Consider the following 20,868-nt stretch of genomic DNA (forward strand, 5'->3'; position numbering starts at 1 on the left):
TTTGCAAGAGCTTATTGAGCATTTATTTCTGAGACTAACCTGAATGCCACCCTCCATCTCTCTATTTCACTCTCTAGGACAAGCATTGTTTATATCTTTATCTCTGTATGCATAGCATTTAGTATGCACCGTAATGCACAGTGCATTTTTAATAAATGTTTGATGGATGAATGAAAAAAAAATACACATTACTGTATCCATGATTATGTCCCTTACTAGGGGATGATGAGCCTAATATCAACAACTTGAGTTTAGGAAATACTTAACCTCTCCTCATCTGTACTCTCTCTAACTGTTCTCAAACCCTATGGGTATACTTAAAATCAATATCATCTGAATTTCTAACTAAGTCTGACAAACATCCGTCACACAACAACTCTAGAGAAAGTTCAGTTTAGGAGGCGAAGGCATGTTGTAAGCCCTCCAAAGTTAAATGAACTGAAGTTGAGTGGAATAGGAATCCAATAACTGGCCACCCTCCACAGGGCAGCATATTGACTGCACATGCTAAGAAGGGTCCTGCTGGGCTCCTCTCACATGCACTTGTTAATGAAAGGGATACCCGAATATCTCAGCACATCATCTGTGTGCTGCTCAAAGCTAAGTCAGATCTAGCAGAGCCTTTTCTCTGTTCCTTTCTGCAAAGACAGACCTAGCTTGCCCTGGTGGCTTACTTTCAATACCTGCCTCTCTACTCCAGACAGACTCACAGTCTTGCTGAGTGAGAGCTAGCCTTTGAAAGCATTCAAGCTAGACAGAACTAAGCTATCATTCAGGGAACTGTTGATTCCATGGTGAATCCTGGAGAGGCAGGGTCAACGTATGAACCAGAGCGACCAGGGTCCAGTCCACCTCTGACACTAACACTATAACTTAGAGCAGCTTTCAAAGCAGGCTCGGCCTCAGATTTCTCATCTGTAAAATGCAGGTACTATCTAGCTCAGAGTGTTGGTGAGTCTTCAGAACAGCTTATACAAAATTTCTAGCCCACTGTAATTTAAAATCGCAACCATAATTATTATTCTACTTTTTGGAGCCACTTGCCTTCCTACATGTCCAGAGGCCCAAAACCCACACACTCCACCAAGCTTCGCTCTCACGCCTTCCTCCACGGATCCTACTCCCTGGCAGTGCTGCAATTATTAGTAGTTTATTACATTGTCGTTAGTATCAGTAATAACATCTGACATTTGCATTGTACTTGGAACTTACTAAGCAGGTCCTCATAACTTTTATTTACTGTCAACAATCATGTAAGGCACGTATTGCTCAGTTCAGTTCAGTTCAGTCGTTCAGTTGTGTCTGACTCTTTGTGACCACAAGGACTGCAGCACACCAGGCTTCCCTGTCCATCACCAACTCCTGGAGTTGACTCAAATGCATATCACAGAGTCGGTGATGCCATCCAACCATCTTATCCTCTGTCGTCCCCTTCTCCTCCCGCCTTCAATCTTTCCCAGCATCAGGGTCTTTTCAAATGAGTCAGTTCTTCACAGCAGGTGGCCAAAGTACTGGAGTTTCAGCTTCAGAATCAGCACCTGAATATTCATTCAGGACTGAGTTCCTTTAGGATGGACTGATTGGATCTCTCTGCAGTCCAAGGGACCCTCAAGAGTCTTCTCCATCACCACACTTCAAAAGCATCAATTCTTTGGTGCTCAGCTTTCTTTATAGTCCAACTCTCACATCCACACATGACTACTGGAAAAACCAGAGCTTTGACTAGATGGAGTTTTGTTGGGAAAGTAATGTCTCTGCTTTTTAATATGCTGTCTAAGTTGGTCATAGCTTTTTTTCAAAGGAGCAAGCATCTTTTAATTTCATGGCTGCAGTCACCATCCGCAGTGATTTTGGAGCCCCAAAACATAAAGTCTGTCACTGTTTCCATTGTTTCCCCATCTGTTTGCCATGAAGCGATGGGGCTGGATGCCATGATCTTGGTTTTCTGAATATTGAGTTTTAAGCCAACTTTTTCCCTCTCCTCTTTAACTTTCATCAACAGGGTCTTTAGTTCTCTTCGCTTTCTGCTATAAACGTGGTGTCATCCGCATATCTGAGGTTATTGATATTTCTCCCAGCAATCTTGATTCCAGCTTGTGCTTCATCCAGCCCAGCATTTCTCATGATGTACTCTGCATAGAAGTTAAATAAGCAGAGTGATAATATACAGCCTTGATGTACTCCTTTCCCGATTTGGAACCAGTATTGTTATATTTTATTAAACAGAGAAACTCTGGTCAAACTCTGGCTCAATAGCACACAACTAGTAATTAAAGGAACTGAAATTTGAACCACAATTTTGCCAATACCTTTGTTCTGCGGGGAAGACATGCTGCCTCTCAGTGCTGTGCCGGTCTATGCCTCATCCCTCACCCCACCACTCCAATTAGCTACTGGTGTTCATTTCCTTATAGGTGAAAACACAGAGGACACATAGATCTAGGATGCAATTTTAAAATATTCTGAAATAAGAATATTTACCCAGAATTCATTTAACAAGTATTTATTGAGGCACTCTGGATTTGGATGATATAGCAAGAGAACGTGATATTTTGCTAACATGGTTTGTGACCCTTTGGGGTTCCTTATGGTTATTCATAACTCTGCAACTCTTTTGTCTTCCATATCACAGAACACTAGCTGCTGGCTATTGTCTTCCCAGTGGTCGCATACGGTTGTGAGAGGTGGACTGTGAAGAAGATGGGGCAATGAAAAATTGATGGCTTCAAACTCTGGTGCTGGAGAAGACTCCTGAGAGTCTCTTAGACAGCAAGAAGATCAAACCAGTCAATCTTAAGGGAAATCAACCCTGACTACTTGTTGAAAGGACTAACACTGATGCTCAAAAGCCAGTATTTTGGTCATCTGATGTATACCGCTGACTCATTGGGAAAGTCCCTGATGCTGGGAAAGATTGAGGGCAGAAGGAGAAGAGCGTGTCAGAGGATGAGATGGCTGGATGGCATCACCGATGCAATAGACATGAACTTGGGCAGACTTCAGGAGATGGTGAGGGACAGAGAGGCCTAGCGTGCTGCAGTCCATGGGATCACAAAGAATCAGACTTGACTGGGTGACTGAACAATGACAATCAGTCACAAGTAAGTCACAGGTCCTGGCCACACTCATGGGGAGGATATTACACAGGGTGTGAATAGTAGCAGGGAAATACCACTGACAGTCAACCCAGCCTCTGTCTATCATACTAAAATGTTGATTTACATAGTATTCACCCAGTGTATGGAGAAGGCAATGGCAACCCATTCCAGTACTCTTGCCTGGAAAATCCCATGGATGGAGGAGCCTGGTAGGCTGCAGTCCATGGGGTTTCCAAGAGTCAGACATGACTGAGAGACTTTCACTTTTCACTTTCATGTATTGGAGAAGGAAATGGTAACCCACTCCAGTGTTCTTGCCTGGAGAATCCCAGGGACGGGGGAGCCTGGGGGGCTGCCATCCATGGGGTTGCACAGAGTCAGACATGACTGAAGCAACTTAGCATCAGCATACTGCTCCTTAAACCAAAACTCTGTCTCACAAAGAGTCCTGTAACCTTTACATACACAGACCTTCCCCTTTAGTATCTGGATGAGTGCAGATAATCATAATTTCTGAAGTTTCTATGGTCCAAAATCTCCTGCTGAAAGAAGAAAAGCTTCAGGTAGGATTATACATAAAGTCTCAAAGAACTCGCAGGAAAGCATGCAGCCACAGATGGCAGTATCTTCCATCTTCTCCAACGAGAGAAGATGGCCGGTCCTGGCACATGGAGACCAGTACAGGTAGACCCACTAGGCCCTTTGGTAGGCTTGACTAGGGGCAAGACACTCTAGGCCCCCACCTCTAGAACAAGCTGATTACAAAAACAGGAGGGGAAAGGTGCCCACTTCTCAACCTTTCCTCTTGGCACAAGCCATCCTGTCCCTCACATTGCTCAACATTATCCCACTTACAGCTATTCCCATAAACACCTGGTATATCCAGACAAAAGTAATAGTGGCTACCACCAGTTACAGCCAGTTACTATATGACCTGTTCTCCTGGAGACCAATAACAATTATGCATATTATTACAATGTGTGAAATACAATTTGTCATTCATTTCACTTGATGCCAAAACTAAGATATTCTTGAGTACTCAGTGTTCATGGTTTGTTGCTTACGCAGTATGATCATCTGCTCACTGCTTTAAAAGCCATTAAGTAACTTTCCAACCAAGACGATCCATTCTCCATGGAATTCCTTGGCAATTCTGTCACTGAGACACTTTGGGATGCAGTTGCCCATCTGAGAAGGGCTTACCAAAGTTGTAACCAAGTCTTAAAAACAGAAAATAACTCGGTGGGCTGCAAGGAAAGGCCCCCCTGAAACATTCAACAAAATAGCATTTTATTCTTTAACAAATAAACACATCTAATCAGTACATTCTTGACTATGAGGAACCTGGGACTTTCTGTTCCTCTCCCACATTTCTCGCCATTTGCAAAAGAAATAAACGTTACCAATCTAGTCTCGATTCTTCTTCCTTTAAGCTTCAGCCTCAGTATGCTGCTTCTGCCTAACCCACCTGTCTCTATTGCCCTTCCCCCACCGTCTATGAACAGAGCGTTCATCTAGTGTCAGCCTTCAGTTTTTTGCACTCATTTTACACTCTTTCTACACTCTTTTCCCTTGGAAATTTCATCCCCTCCCATATAATCAATTATCAGAACTATTTAGAGGCCTGCTTCCCACTTCAAGTCAATATCTCCAACTCTGACCACTCTTCCAGGCTCCCAACATTGTTTGTTTGTTTTTTTTCCTTTTTTAAAAAATTTATTTAACTTTAATTGAAGGATAGTTGCTTTACAGTATTATGTTGGTTTCTACCAAACATCAACATGAGTCAGCCATAGGTTACCCATGTCCCTTCCCATTTGAATATATCCCTCCCACCTCCCTTCCCATCCTACCCCTCTAGGTTGTAATAGAGCCCGGGTTTGAGTTCCCTGAGTCATAGAGCAAATTCCCATTGGCTATCTATTTTACATATGGTAATCATCTGACATCTCCATCTGGACTGAACCCCAAACCAAAAGCCTCATCCTTCCCCTGGCTCCAAACACGCTCCCCTATATTCCTACAATTGCCATTGGCTTGGACTCCTAGAAAGCAAACTCCTATTCACTTTCCCCTCCAACTCTGAGTTGGCTAGGATTACATGCTATTGCAAGTAACAGAATGCCAAATTTTCAATGATGTCAATAAGATACTTTGATCCTCTCTCATGTGGAAGTCTGGCAGAATTTAGTTTGCCACTGATAGGACAGTTGTGGTCCATGAAGTCTTCTGGGACTCAGACTCCTGCTATTTCACCTTTCCACTATTCCTAGGATCCAAATGAGCACCTAGACCTACCAAGAAGGCAGATTATCTCAGTAGCAGAATCAAAGAAGCAACGGAAGTAAAGGATGCGTGCTTGCAATCTGTTAGGCATGCTACTGCCTGATAGATACTTCTGGCCAGAACATAATCTTACAGCCCCACATAACCACAAGGAAAGCTTACAGCCCCACATAACCACAAGGAAAGCTGGGAAAAGAGTCTTCATTTTACAGCTAAAACCTTGCCATCTTTACAGCTAAAAATTGAAAGGGGAAAGAACAGTTATTAAGGTGTGACTAGTAGGGTCTGATATCATTCTCCATTAATTGCTCTAATCTTTCACACTTCATCCCCACAATGCATCTGGCATCAGCACTGCTGTCAGAATAAAATTTCCAATTCTAAACTTTAACTACTTCCTAGTCAAACATTTTCAATGGCTCTCGGATATCTATGTGTAAAGTCAAGCCCGTATTCTCAAACTAGCTCCTTTAGACCAACCAAAATTTGATCACAGAATACTTTTCTGGTCTTATCTAATACCATGGCCCCAAACTGAGACAAGCTAACTACTTACCACCATATTTGCTACCATTTCCTGACAGCCACAGAGTTTACATAGATTATGACAAATCTTCAGGAAAGAAAAATCAAACACACAAAAGAAACAAATATTACAGTCCCTATTTTTAAGACGAGAGAACTGAGATTCAGAAAGATTAAGTAACATGGGCATAGTCCCACATTTATGAGCAGAAAAGATCTGAAGACATATCTGTGTGACCCCAAAGCATAGTTTCTCTGCATCCTCCATCCCCACCCCCACCCAATAATATAACAATAGTCATCATACTCCTTCTAAAGCTTTGTTCTAAACCCAAAGCTGCTGTTATCTCACCCATAATGTCCATATCCTCCCGCCCTGTTGAGATCTATCACTTGTTGACGTTCAAGCCATCTTCCATGGTAAGTTAAAATACTCTCTCCTTCATGAAGGCTTCTCTGATTTTTTCGCCTTCCTTATTCTCCCTCTAGTCAATTATCCAAAAACCAGAAGTACATTTTCCTCTGAATGCCCACAACAGTTTGTTTGTATTTCTTTTAAAGTCTTCATCATATCCTATCTTACATCATGGTTGGCTGCATTCCAGCCTGCCCTCTCTCGTGGCTTCTTGGTCTCAGAGGTTGGACCAGTGTTGTCCTGTACATCTCCAGTTTGGTAGCACTGGGTGCCAGGCATTCTGGGTAATCATCTAATTTTTGTAAAGTAAATAAGTCTGAATTTAAACCTCAAGTTTTCTTAAGAACAAACACACCTGTTTAAGATGTATCTCCATACACTCCTCAGCATGTGCTCTACGTCAACTCTGATGCCAGAATCAGCTGAGGGAAGTGAGACTGTGAAGAATATATCACAGCCCAGTGATATCCTCATCATGTCCTTTTTTTATTATTTTTTATTTATTTTAATTGGAGGCTAACTTTACAATATTGTAGTGGTTTTTGCCATACACTGACATGAATTAGCCATGGGTGTACGTGTGTCCCCCATCCTGAACCCCCCTCCCACATCCCTCCCCATCCCATCCCTCTGGGTCATCCCAGTGCACCAGCCCTGAGCACCCTGTCTCATGCATCCAACCTGGACTGGCGATCTGTTTCACATATGATAATATACATGTTTCAGTGCTATTCTCTCAAATCATCCCACCCTCGCCTTCTCCCACAGAGTCCAAAAGACTGTTCTATACAACCGTGTCTCTATATGCTGTCTCACATATAGGGTCATCGTTACCATCTTTCTAAACTCCATATATATGCATTAGTATACTGTATTCATGTCCTTATGTCTTCAGGGTCACAGTGTACTGATTGGGAAACAGAAGATCTTATAAGCTTAGTGACCTAAACAACCTTCTTCAATCCCTGTTGCCTTTCCTCCTTCTGTTTAAATTCTGTCCTCTCAACTCTGTCCCCATTCCATTAACTTCTTGCCTCTTTCATTGTTCTTTCCAATTTTCTACTCAGTGTTAGCCATAAGATTCTGAATGACTGGTAAGAAGCAGAGCACTTTCTTAGACAACTGGCTGCATAATTTTTATTCTAAATGGAGTATTTCTGTTTGATTTCTATTTTCTATATTCTAAAGTGCTCATGCTGGCTTAGAATTCAATCTAGACAATTTTCATGACACACAGCCAACAAAAGTATCACTGGCTTATTCATTTGTCTATCACTAATGCAAAGCCCAATGTCTAATATTTAGGAGGAAGTTAAATAACTGCTTAATGAAGAGTGAATAAATGAATGAGTCCAGAAAAGAAGCTGTTTTATTTCTGACCCCTCCCCTGCTATATTCAAAGAATTAAAATGACACCACTAAATCAAAATTCAAAATTTTTAAATTCAAAATAAACCAGCATGTATTACTAGAAACCAGCATGTATTCCTATTACACTGAAAATCCATTTACTAGTTTTGAAAATAAGCACTACAGTTTCTTATTTTAGTATAACAGAGAGCTTATGAATACTGCCTAAAGCTAAGCTACAGTAAAGGAAAAAAGAATAAGGAATTTCTCTTTAGAATTTTAGGTTAAGTGTCCAGAGCCCTGAGACTTATCCCTACCTCCCATCTATTCAGCCAAGAGTTTAGTTCTGCCCTGGAGTGAAACGAAGCCCAGGGTCACTATCCCAGCAGACCCAGCCTATGAACTGGAGGAGCTCCTGCAGACCACGCACACTTGCGCACCCCACACTTACCGCCCCTGACACTTCCCACTGCTCAATACAAATAAATGCTTAGAAAACCTACCTTCTTATTCCCTGTGCTCTGGCAAGAAAAGGAATCGCTACTGGGCCAAGGAGTGCAAGGGAATCTGAAAAGGTATTCATATGCACTGAGTGAACCAGCCAAAAGACTGATTTTATAGCAAGCACATGAAAAAAACCACTGATATGAATAAAGAGCAGATCCCACAACTTTAAAGCAGTCACCAGTATCCTCTCAGTGCAGTAATAGCTAAGCTTTTCAACTGGGGAATTGCCTGTATTGGAAATACGCTATTCTCAGTGATTTGTTTTTTCCTTCTGTCTCCTCAGTGCTGGTTTCACTCCACTGGTGTCTTAGAGAATGTGCTGAAGTGCTGCAATCCACTGCATGATCATCTAACACATTGTAAGAGTTCTGAACGTGCCCTCAGGAGACCATCAGGGTCAGAGCGGCTGGGCCCCCGGTGTGCTCAGTGCCTCTGAAACACAGTCTGTAGACCTCTCCATGTTCCTAGTAGAGTCAAAGGCAGACCTAAAAAGTATTGATCTAGTTGAAAGGAAGCCTCCAAGAATCTAATTTAAATAGTTGTGGAGAACAATTTGGTAATCGCTATCAAAATTAAAAATCCATATTTGTCAGTCCAGAAGTTCCAGATATTAGTAATTGCCATACACCTTAAAGTACACAAAAATGCATATACTTTAATTTCAATTACAAGACTGCAACAATGAAAACCTGGAAATAATCAGCATGTCCATAAACAGGGAGAGGGCTAAATAAACTGTAGAAGATAGTATATCATGCTACGAAATCATCTGTAGGAGTTAAAAAAAAAAGTAGGGAGAAATTCTAATTCTGGGTATAATGAGTTATTCATAGAAGCCATGGGTATAATGAGTTATGCATAGAAGGCCAACTTTCTCACTATAAACAATAAGAAAAATCAAATAAATGACAAAAATCATATATTTAAGATATGAGAGCATTACTGAAGCAAAGAGGACTGAAAAGTAAAATTCCAGAAAGAGAGGAAGATTTCAGAGGTGACCTAAGTATATGCAGCTAACCACGGGGGACATCTGCCACTCGTGAGCTGGCTCTGGCTACAGGGTCTAGAGGACAAGCTCAGGGTCCACGCAGGCAGCAGACAGCACAGGGACAGGGACAGCAGCAGGTCCTCTGGCAGCCACTGGGACTTCCGTAACAAGACTGGCCATATGAGGGACTTGACCACAGAGCTGGTCTCCCCATCCAGTTGGCAGATTATGAAGTTGCACATGGCATAATAGAGAGTTAAGTCAAAACTTCTCAAAAGCATGTCAGAAATTCTGCATTCTCTTGGGACTAAGGATTCAGAGATATACCAGGCTTTGGATAGAAAGCCCTAGGGGGCCATGCTTAGAACAGGGAGAAACCCATAGAGTCTGAGTTGTAACAAAATTGCAACTTATCCTGATGCAACATAGTCTGCAGTTGAATTAAGAAGATCAGTTCCTTAACTTGGTTAGTCTAGTAGAGGAAAGGTAAGCCTATGAAGCTTCCATAGTTTTTTTTTTTAATGCATGGTATTTGCACAAAAATTAGTAGGCATACAAAGAGTTAGAAGAACATAAATGACAATTAAGAGAAAACGAAAATAAAAGCAATTTAGTAGTTTACATAAATTTATTTTAAAATATTTCTAAACACAAAACTAAACATTTACAACAGCTAGAAAATTAGTGAGTCAGTAACCTATTTGCCTTCATAGGATAGAAGGAAAGAAGCCTGTGGAAGGACAGAAAGAGTGGGAGATCTCATTAACTACCCTAGGAATGGAGATTTCAGTTATAGTCATTTTGTTAATACAATTTTGCATTAGCAATTTTCATTTGGGTGGGAAAAAGAAGAGTAACATTCAGGATATTTAACACTATTGTGTAAATAACTCAAGATTAAGTAAGTGGAAACAAAGCATAAACTCAAAACAGATGGAAGATTATCTGATAAAAGTGAACATAGGCATACATACCAGTCTTGATATGGTCTGCCACAAGTTAGAACTAACAATCCAAGAAAAATACTCAAAATTAAAATCTGGCAGAAAATTTACAGGAGGATCCCTAGTAAGGCCTGGATTACCCTACAAAGTGTTATCGTCTATCTCCCCTATTTCTCATTGTTGTTCAGTTCCTCAGTCATGTCCAACTCTTCACAGCCCCATAGACTACAGCACGCCAGGCTTCTTTGTCCTTCACCATCTCCCGGAGCTTGCTCAAACTCATGTACATTGAGTCGGTGATGCCATCCAACCCTCTCATCCTCTGTCATCCCCTTCTCCTCCTGCTTTCAATCTTTCCCAGCATCAGGGTCTTTTCCAATGAGTCAGCTCTTGGCAGCAGGTGGCCAAAGTAATGGAGCTTCAGTTTCAGCATCAGTCCTTCCAATGAATATTCAGGATTGATTTTCTTTAGGACGGACAGGTTTGATCTCCTTGCAGTCCAAGGGACTCTCAAGAGTCTTCTCCAACACCACAGTTCAAAAGCATCAATTCTTTGGCACTACAGCTCTCACATCCATACTGGAAAAACCACAGCTTTGACTAGATGGACCTTTGTCTGCAAAGTAGTGTCTGCTTTTTAATATGCTGTCTAAATTTGTCATAGCTTTTCTTTCAAGGAGAAAGCGTCTTTTAATTTCATAGCTGCAGTCACCATCTGCAGAGATTTTAGAGCCCAAGAAAATAGTCTGTCACTGTTTCCATTGTTTCCGCATCTATTTGCCATGAAGTGATGGGACCGGATGCCATGATCTTTATTTTTTGAATGTTGAGTTTTAAGCCAGCTTTTCACTCTTCTCTTTCACTTTCATCAAGAGGTTCTTTAGTTCCTCTTCTCTTTCTGCCATTAGGGCAATGTCATCTGCATATCTGAGGTTATTGATATTTCTCCTGGCAATCTTGATTCCAGCTTGTGCTTCATCCAGCCTGGCATTTTGCATGATGCACTCTGCATAGAAGTTAAATAAGCAGGGTGACAATATACAGCCTTGATGTACTCCTTTCCCAATTTGCAACCAGTCCGTTGTTCCATGTCCTGTTCTAACCGTTGCTTCTTGACCTGCATACAGGTTTCTCAGGAGGCAGGTAAGGTGGTCTGATATTCCCATCTCTAAGAATTTTCCACAGTTTTTTGTGATCCACATAATCAATGGTTTTAGTGTAGTCAATGAAGTAGAAGTAGATGTTTTTCTGGCATTCTCTTGCTTTTTCTATGATCCAGTGGGTGTTGCCAATTTGATCTGATTCCTCCACCTTTTCTAAATACAGCTTGAACATTAGGAAGTTCTCTGTTCACATACTATTTCTCATAAGATTTCATATTTCCCTTATTATCCTATTAATAGGTATATGCTTCCTGGAGAGACAGTGCTCATGCACGCTTCTTTCCTGCACTCAAAACTGAGGCCCCAGAGGACAGCAGCATGTCAGGTGGATCTCAGTATCCTGCCTCACTTCTAGTATAGTGTCCATATGTGGTCAGTGCTCTACATTTGTCTACGGTCTAAACCAAATGAGGACACTCTGGCCATAGTGCTTAGCAAGAAAACAGACATTCCCTCTGCTGGGCACCATTCGTTGAAACCATCAAACCACTGAATCATGAACTGAGCATCTACTGTCTGGTTAGCATTATGCTAAGCTCACACTTTCACAGCATAAGAATTGCCATGACTCACCTCTTCCCAGTCTGCTTTCTGATCAATATTTCCTCCTAAAAATACAATGGGTTAGTGATCTTGAGTTATGAAGAACACAGAGACAGAAAAAGCATTAAATAACAAGAAGGCAAAGCCTTAGGAATGGTTCCTAGTGGAGAATGAGTAAACAGGAAGTATGAATAAATATTTAGAGACTACCTGACAACCAAAAAGTCTGTTCTGGCTAAAATGTTTACAGTTGCTTATAAATGGACAACTGAAAAATGTCATGCTACCAAAGCATTTCAAGGTTACTCCAGTCAGGAAAGATTTTTCATTTTTCATTTTCATAGCTGACCAACAACCCAGTGAAAAATTTCCCCTGATTGTGCATCCTTATCTGAGGAAAAGATTGCTTAAGGTCAAACAAAGCTCTTTTGAAAATCTTCTGCTCAAAGCAGATACGATGGAGGAAACAATTTGATCAGAGGAGGTCTAAATATGTTTCTTTAGTAGGGGGGGAGGAGGTGTTTTTTTTTTGTTTTTTAATAAACATGTGGATGCTCTTAGATCCCTCTGGGCACTTATTTCTGGCACTTCATGTTTATTGGCCTGAGTGTATCTTCCTTACAGATTTAATTCTTCCCTACCGACCCTGAGGCACAATCTTCAGCTAAATTTGCAGCAAGGCTGTGCGTGACTGTGTGAGTCCATAGGTGGACTGTCTATGCTTAGTGACAACCAAAGCCAGGGGATCAGTTAATTTACAAGGCCTGTCCAGGCAGAGACCCATGGGTCTAGGTACTGCTGACCTACATGAGAAAGGAGAGGCCTGGTCACTTTTGTTAGCTGTCCACTTGCACAGATAACAAAACAGGTGCCTAAGGCACACTAGGAACCAGGGGTGGCTTCCAGGTATGACCAGCCTATTTGTATTTCCTAGGGACATATTATCTGCTTGACACTATACAAAGAATATAAGACCTAGACCTTACTTCCATGGAAATTTCCATCTAGTGAACACATGTAGAACAAGACATAAACTATCATTTTCTCAACTCAGTGACAGAGGATGAGATGGCTGGATGGCATCATCAATGACTCAATGGACATGAGTCTGAGCAAATTCCGGGAGATAGTGAAGGACAAGGAAGCCAGGTGTGCTTCAGTTCATGGGTCACAAACAGTCAGACAGGACTTAACAACTGAAAAACAATAACAACAGAACAACATAGCACTTACCAAAACCTGAAACAACTTTGTTATCTATCTCCTCCACCAGAATGCAGACTACATGTCTATAGAGGTTCCTTCTTTCTTGTTCTCCTCTATACTTCAGCTTTAGGACAGGCCTGGTTCATACAAAATATTCCATTGATAATTGATTCATGCACACATTCGAGCAATGTCACTGTCCTAGATGTTGAGGGTAAGCAATTCCTTGCTGCTGCTGCTGCTGCTGCTGCTAAGTCACTTCAGTTGTGTCTGACTCTGTGCGACCCCATAAACGGCAGCCCACCAGGCTACCCCGTCCCTGGGATTCTCCAGGCAAGAACACTGGAGTGGGTTGCCATTTCCTTCTCCAATGCATGAAAGTGAAAAGTGAAAGTGAAGTCGCTCAGTTGTGTCCAACTCTAGCGACCCCATGGACTGCAACCTACCAGGCTCCTCCGTCCATGGGATTTTCCAGGCAAGAGTACTGGAGTGGGGTAAGCAATTCCTTAGCATCTGATAATATAAGCAAGGTTGCTTCTCTCACTGTACCTGTAGCCTGGCAGGAGGAGACAAACAGCAAAGTATACAAATGAATAAGCAAGATAATTTCAAATAAAGATAAATGCCACTTAGAAAATAAAACCTAGCATTCACCTTTGAATCTTTTATTTTCTTCACCTCCTGCATCCAATCCATCAGCAAGTCCTGAAGACTCTGCTTACTCAGCAGCCAAATCTGACCATGGCTGGCCATCCCTACTGCTATGAGCACAATCCAGGTATCACAATGTATCACATATCCCTTGCAACAGCCTCCTAAATGTGTGGCCTTCTTACTTCCATTCCTTTTCCCTACAATCTGTGTCCTACCCTGAGGTCAGTCATTTCCTAAAGCACAGATTGTACTGAAAGTGAAAGTTGCTCAGTCATGTCCAACTCTTAGCAACCCCATGGACTATACAGTCCATGGAATTCTCCAGGCCAGAATACTGGAGTGGGTAGCCTTTTCCTTCTCTGGGGATCTTCCCAACCCAGGGATCAAACCCAGGTCTCCCACATTGCAGGTAGATTCTTTACCAGCTGAGCCACAAGGGAAGCCCAGATTGTACTGCTCTTCTACTAAAAATCCATTTCAATTAGAGTAAAATGTAAGCTCCAAACCAAGGATTATACGACCCCTTTTATGAAGACGTAGCCCTGCTGATCTCTCTGCCAGCTACTTCCTACCTCTTGCTCCCTCTATTCTAGGCACATTAGTTTCTGTTAGGTACCTAGAACACATCAAATGATTCTCCTTGTTGTGCTATCTAACTAAATGTTACCTCTGACCAAGAGTCTCTTCCTCCAGGTCTCTGAATGGACAGCTTCTTGTCATCACTCAAATACAAGTTGAATGTGATCTTCTAGAAATGTCTTCCCTGACCAGTGGAGCTACTGTAACCACCACTGTGGCCAAGTCTACACTCTACTGCATTAATCTATTGTATTTGTTATTGCATTTAATACTATCAGAAATTACATTCTTTATTTGTTCCTTTGTTTCCATTTGGGTCCATTAGTGGGTAAGATGAACAAGGGTGGGGACCTTGTCTCTTAACTACAGTCATTGTTGAATTCCCAATGCCTTTCATGGGATAGGCTCTCAAAAAACTTTTGTGAATGAATAAACGAGAGCAGCTAGAAGGACTACTTTGGGCAGTGTCTAGGGACAGCCCCCTGAGGAAGCAGTATATGAATTGAGGCTGCAATGGAAAAAAAAAAAAAAAAAAGACAGAATGAATGAATTACATAATTTAGAAGCTTGTCTAACTATTTCCCAGAACCAAGAATTCTCCTATCAGGACTGAATTTACCATCTTTGCCTTGGATCCTCGGGCTCATGACATGATGCCATCAGTTTCCTTTTCTCAGCATTCACTTGTTGTCTAGAGATAGGAAGACATCTTAATGTAACTGATGGGAAATGGCTGAGGTGGTTAATTTTATGTGTTAACTTGCCTGAACCACAAAGTGCCAGATATTTGATCAAAGATTATTCTGGGTATTTCTGTGAGGGTGTTTCTGGATAAGATTAATATGAAGGGGTCCCACCCAATCAGTTGAAGGTCTGAATGAAATAAAATGATGGCTTTCTGCAAGTGATCTTCCTACCTGATTGCCTTCAAACTGAGACATCAGTTTTCTCCTGCCTTCATCTCAGACTGAAACAATGGCTCCTCCTGTGTCTCAGGCCTGCAGTCTGAGTTGGAATTGCATTACTGGCCCTTCTGGGTCTCGGCCCCTCGGACGTGGACTGGGATTATGCCATCAGCAACCTTAGATCTCCAGCTTGCAGGTCTTGGGACTTATCAGCCTCCATAACTGTGTGAGCCAATTTCTTATACTAAATAAAGGTTAGTTCCCCTAATCTGTTACTTCAAAAAAAGTCACAACATAATTTTTCTGGGTGCCTCAATGCTATCCTTGTAAATTTCTACCATTGTGGGTACGGAAATCCAACTTTGTGGCTACACTTTAGTTTTGGTCTCTTCCCTTAGTGTCCAAAATATCCTCCAGCAGTCCTACTTCTGCTAATCTGGCATGTCCTTAAAACCCAGAAATCTACATTTGTCAAAAATCAAGTTTCAAGAATAGCTAACACAACATTAAAGGAGAACAAAGTTGAAAGACTTGCTTGCTTGCTAAATCACTTCAGTCGTGTCCGACTCTGTGCGACCCCATAGACAGCAGCCCACCAGGCTCCCCCGTCCCTGGGATTCTCCAGGCAAGAACACTGGAGTGGGTTGCCATTTCCTTCTCCAATGCATGAAAGTGAAAAGTGAAAGTGAAGTCGCTCAGTCATGTCCGACTCTTAGCGACCCCATGGACTGCAGCCCACCAGGCTCCTCCGTCCATGGGATTTTCCAGGCAAGAGTACTGGAGTGGGGTGCCATTGCCTTCTCTGAGTTGAAAGACTGACACTACTCAATTTCAAGACTTACTGCAAAGTTACAGTAATCAAACCCTGTGGTGTTAGTGAAAGAGCAGACAAACAGACCAATGGAATAAGTCAGAAGCCCAGAAACAGTCTCATAAATACAGGTAACTGATCTTTGACACAGAAGCAAAGGCAATGCAATGGAACAGATAGTCTCCTCAACAAAAGGAGCTTGAACACATCCACATGCAAAAAACAAACAGACGAAAAGCATCTAGACACACATCTTACACCCTTCACAAAAGTTAACCCAAAACGGATCTTAAACACAAAATGCAAAATTCTAAAAGTCCTAGAAGATAACATAGGAGAAAACCTACATGACTTTGGTTATACTGATGTTTTTTAGATACAACATTAAAGATATGATACATGAAAGAAATAATTGCTAAACTTGATTCATTAAAATTAAATATTCTGCTCTATGAAAGATAATACTAAGAGAATGAGAAGATAAGACATAGATTGGGAAAATAAGACACATCTGATGAAGGATTATTATCCAAAACATACAAAGAATTCCTAACACTCAACAATTAAATAAAATGAACAACTCAATTTAAAAATGAACCAAAGACCTTAATGGACACCTCAGATATACAGATAGGATATACAAATATGAAAAGATTCTACTCATTATACTCATCACAGAAATGCAAATTAAAACAGTGAGATACCACGATAAGCCTGTTTGTTATTGCTTAGTCCCTAAGTCTTGTCCAACTCTTTTGTAACCCTATGGACTATACCCCATCTAGCTCCTTCTATCCTTGGGATTTCCCAGGCAAGAATACTGCAATGGGTTGCCATTTCCTTCTGCAGGGGGTCTTCCTGACCCAGGGATCGAACCTGCACCTCCTGCATTGGCAGGTGGATTCTTTACCACTGAGCCACCAGGAAGCCCAGTAGAAGCCTATTAGAATGGCCAAAATCTAAAATACTGACACCACCAAGTCTGGCAAGGATGTGGAACAACAAGAACCTTCATTCACTGCTGGTAGAAATGCACAAATGATTGAAATAGAAATGGCAACCCACTCCAATATTTTTGCCTGGAAAATTCCATGGACAGAGGAGCCTGGCAGGCTACAGTCCATGGGGTCACAAAGAGTTGGACGGAACTGACCAACTTCATTTTCTTTCTTTCTTTACAAAACTAAATATACTCTTAATACACAATCCACAAATCACACTCCTAGGTATTTACCCAAAAGAGTTAAAAATATATATTCATACAGAAACTTGCACACAGATGTTTATAGCAGCTTTATTCATAACTGCCCAAACTTGGAAGCAACCAAGATCTCTGTCAATAGGTGAATGGATAAACAAACTGTGAAACATTCAGACAATGAAATAATATTTAACACTAAAAAGGGATAAGCTACTGAGCCATGAAAAGACATGGGGAAAACTTAAGTGCATATTATTAAAGAAGCCAATCTGAAAATGCTATATGCTGTATGATTCCAACGATATGACATTCTGGAAGAGGCAAAACTATGGAGATACTAAAAAGATCATGGTTGCCAGAGGCAGGGGCAAAGAGAGATGAACAGGCAGAGCACAGAGGATTTTTAGAGCAGTGAAGATATTCTGTATACTACTATAATGATGGATATCTGTCACTATGCACTTGTTCAAACCCATAGAATGTACAATATGAAGAGTGAACCCTAGGGAATTCCCCGATGGTCCAGTGGTTAAGAATCTACCTTTCAATGCAGGGGACATGGGTTCAGTCTCCGCTTGGGGAACTAAGATCCCACACGCCACAGGGCAACTAAGCCCATGCTCCACAACAAGAGAAGCCCATGCGCTGCCGCTGGAGAGAAGCCCACACCACTACAAAGACAGAACAGCCAAAAAAAAGGAGTGAACCCTAAGGTAAATTCTGGACTTTGGGTAATAATGATGTGTCACTGTAGTCTAATCCTTGGTGAAAGTTTTTGCCATTCTTGGGAGTGATGTTGTTTGTTATGTATGTATGGGGGCAGTGAGTACATGTAAAATCTCTGTATCCCCCTCTCAGTCTTGTTGTAAACCTAAAATTCCTCTTGAAAAATAGTCTTCAATAATATTCATGAGCTAAAGTCCCAAGAGTTCTTGGAGAGAAGAGCAGAAGTACAACATGCTATCTTGCCATGTGGGGGTTGTAACAGCTAGATGAGGCTGCTCAGAGGTCTTTTTCTCTGATTCCCATTTTAAGTTATTAATGAAACTCCAACCTCCAAATAAATATGCCATTGCCATCAATTGGCTTTGCCCAACTATGCGATTCCTAATACCAAGTACATGTATCCTGGGTTGTCTACACTATTTGATACTTTATTTCTTCACTCACAATAATCCTTTTCTATGAATAAATTTCATCACTGAATTAGCAACAACATCAAACCTCCAAAACATGTAAATCCAGAGCCAAAGCTTACAGGCTGGAAAAAATAAAGGTTCTCATGTGAACCAAGTATTGACCAAAAAAATATTGATGCCCAGCATTAAAAACACTTGCTTTGTTTGTGTACTTGGAACATAAATTGTGTTGCTCTCTCAGAAGGCCTCCTAAGCGACCAGTAACAGCAGAGGGCAAGGTTGAGGGAAAGAATTTCACTGCAAACATAAGCAAACAGCAAATGTCACATGAATTACCAGTGTTCAGAGGAGGAATTCCACTTGTGTCTATAAAGGTTGATCTCTTTCTTTCTGTTCTCAGGGTATGTTAAGAATTTAATGATTCATAGATTACAGCCTGCATGGTGCCCTGGCCTTGAATTTTAGGAGGTTTTACATGGACCAAAAAAAAAAAAAATCTTACCTTCCACTAAATAACTTCCAATGACAATTATGTCTATAGGTTCTCTGTCTGGCAAGTGAGAGTCGCCCTCCACCCGCCTCCGCCTGAAAAAAATCAGTCCAACTGGGAGGCAAATGGGGAAGAATATTTAAGAGTAGTAGTGTTAGTCACTCAGTCGTGTCCAACTCTTTGCAATCCCACAGACTGTAGCCTGCCAGGCTCCTCTGTCCATGAGATTCTCCAGGCAAGAATACTGGAGTGGACTGCCATTCCCTTCTCCAGAGGATCTTCCTGACCCAGGGATCGAACCTGGGTCTCCTGCATTGCAGGCAGATTCTTTACTGTTTGAGCTATAGGGAAGACCCTATATTGAGAAGAGTTAAATGTAGCCAGGGTGGGTGATTGTCCAAAATGTCAAGGTTTTTTCAGCTTGGATAATAGACCTGTTTATTAAACAACTTGCAGGGCTCACAATTGAGGCTTCTTCAAATACGTGCCCAAAGGGTTCTGCGGAGCATCAGCAGTGACAAGCACATATAAGGGGAGGGAGTTGTAGGGTTGCTAGGCTGAGTCACTATCACGTCTTTTTCTTTGCAACTTCCAAGGAGAACTGCATTTGTATTTCAAGGTTTCCGTTTGGGTCAGCCGTGAACAAATACAAATAGGGGAGGGAGAGACAGACAGGCCACCTGGAACGTGAGCTGGGAGTCTGATAAGAGTTTCTCCTGTTGAGCCATCTGGTGTGTCCTGGCACTTGTCATCCAAATTATTGTTCTCCTCAACAAATTTAGCGTCCCCCAGACAGTTCAGCTTAAATGAGCTCATGCTGTCTATGTGACGCTTGTCAAAAGAAGAGTGCAAGACTTCTCTAAGCCCTGATGGAAGGAGAGAGGGAGGTAGAGAGAGAGTAAGCAAGTCAGCAGGAGCGCGAAGAGGGCAAGGAGATGGGATACGAGCAGAGCAGGAGACCAGAAAGGGAGCTCTTCCTTGAAGAGCCAGAGCATTTTTATCTTCACCTATAAATCTCATGCCAGAAGGTAGGAAAAGAAGAAAAAGGACCACTTCCAATCGTACTTGTTAAGGCAAATATGATTGAACACACAAAATAGGAAAACAGTACAAACCACCATCACACTCATCTACTGTCATTTTTCTTTTGGGGTCTGATTGTTGTGTGGTGTTTTGTTTTTAGTTAAGAAAGGAAGAGATGGCATTGGAGAAATCTTATCTGCTTGGGACAGCATGGCCAATGCTCTTTTCCAACCCAGCTGGAACAGGATTCAGTAACAGGCAAGGGCAAGGGGAGGAGTGATTCATTACCTAACTCTTGATTTTGAGCTTGCATATCTACAGATCTGCTTTTTTTTCTCCCCCCCAGGTCTTGGGAGCTGCAATATGTGCAAAAGGGATGATGGTAATGGACTGAAGCTGCCACAGGGCAAAGCTCTGGAAGCGGAGATATAACCAGTTGCCAGGAGGGTACAGCTTGTGCCTCTGCCGTTTAGTCTGGCAGGTAACAGGGAATCTCATTTAGGAGCCACAAGAAGGTACTAAATAAAGAGAAGCAGGAGGGGCAAAAGGAAGAGCCTCACAGAAATATGATCAAGGATGTCTTTCAAAATCTGCCTTCCAAAGGAAAAGGGCCCAGGACTGCAAAAGCCTCTTCACTATTGTTAATGCTGGTGTTCGGACATTTGTTGGCAATTTTCCTTCTTTCATTCTCTCGACCCGATCTTCTCAACTGGAACACATCACTTGGTCTCTTTTCCACTTTTACCACAGTGATCTTACAAAAACTCTTATCAATACATTACTTTCTCTATTTCCAGTTCAGTTACATCAACACTGTCAGTTCCTAAGCTGGCAAACAGATGATGAAAGAAATTTTCTTCAAAATGTCCTAGGATACAATCTCCACCAAGTTACTCAAATGTAAAACGGATCTAAAGTTCCCTGCAATCCAAGGGTTCAGCTGAGATCTAATATAAAGTACTCAATGATTAAAAGCTGTTGAATATACGTTAGCTCATTTTCTTTCCCCACTTGGAATTAAGAGATTCCTAGAACTTA

The 20,868-nt window shown here is 41.6% G+C and overlaps 1 protein-coding gene across 6 annotated transcripts in view; it reads right to left on the minus strand.

Moving 5' to 3' along the window:
- The window catches only part of CPQ (carboxypeptidase Q), a 560,676-nt gene that overhangs the window by 327,924 nt on the left and 211,884 nt on the right, over positions 1-20,868 (minus strand). The gene's annotated exons all lie outside the window — the stretch shown is intronic.

The sequence above is a fragment of the Bos indicus genome, chromosome 14 (assembly GCF_029378745.1).
Source record: "Bos indicus isolate NIAB-ARS_2022 breed Sahiwal x Tharparkar chromosome 14, NIAB-ARS_B.indTharparkar_mat_pri_1.0, whole genome shotgun sequence".
NCBI lineage: Eukaryota > Metazoa > Chordata > Mammalia > Artiodactyla > Bovidae > Bos > Bos indicus.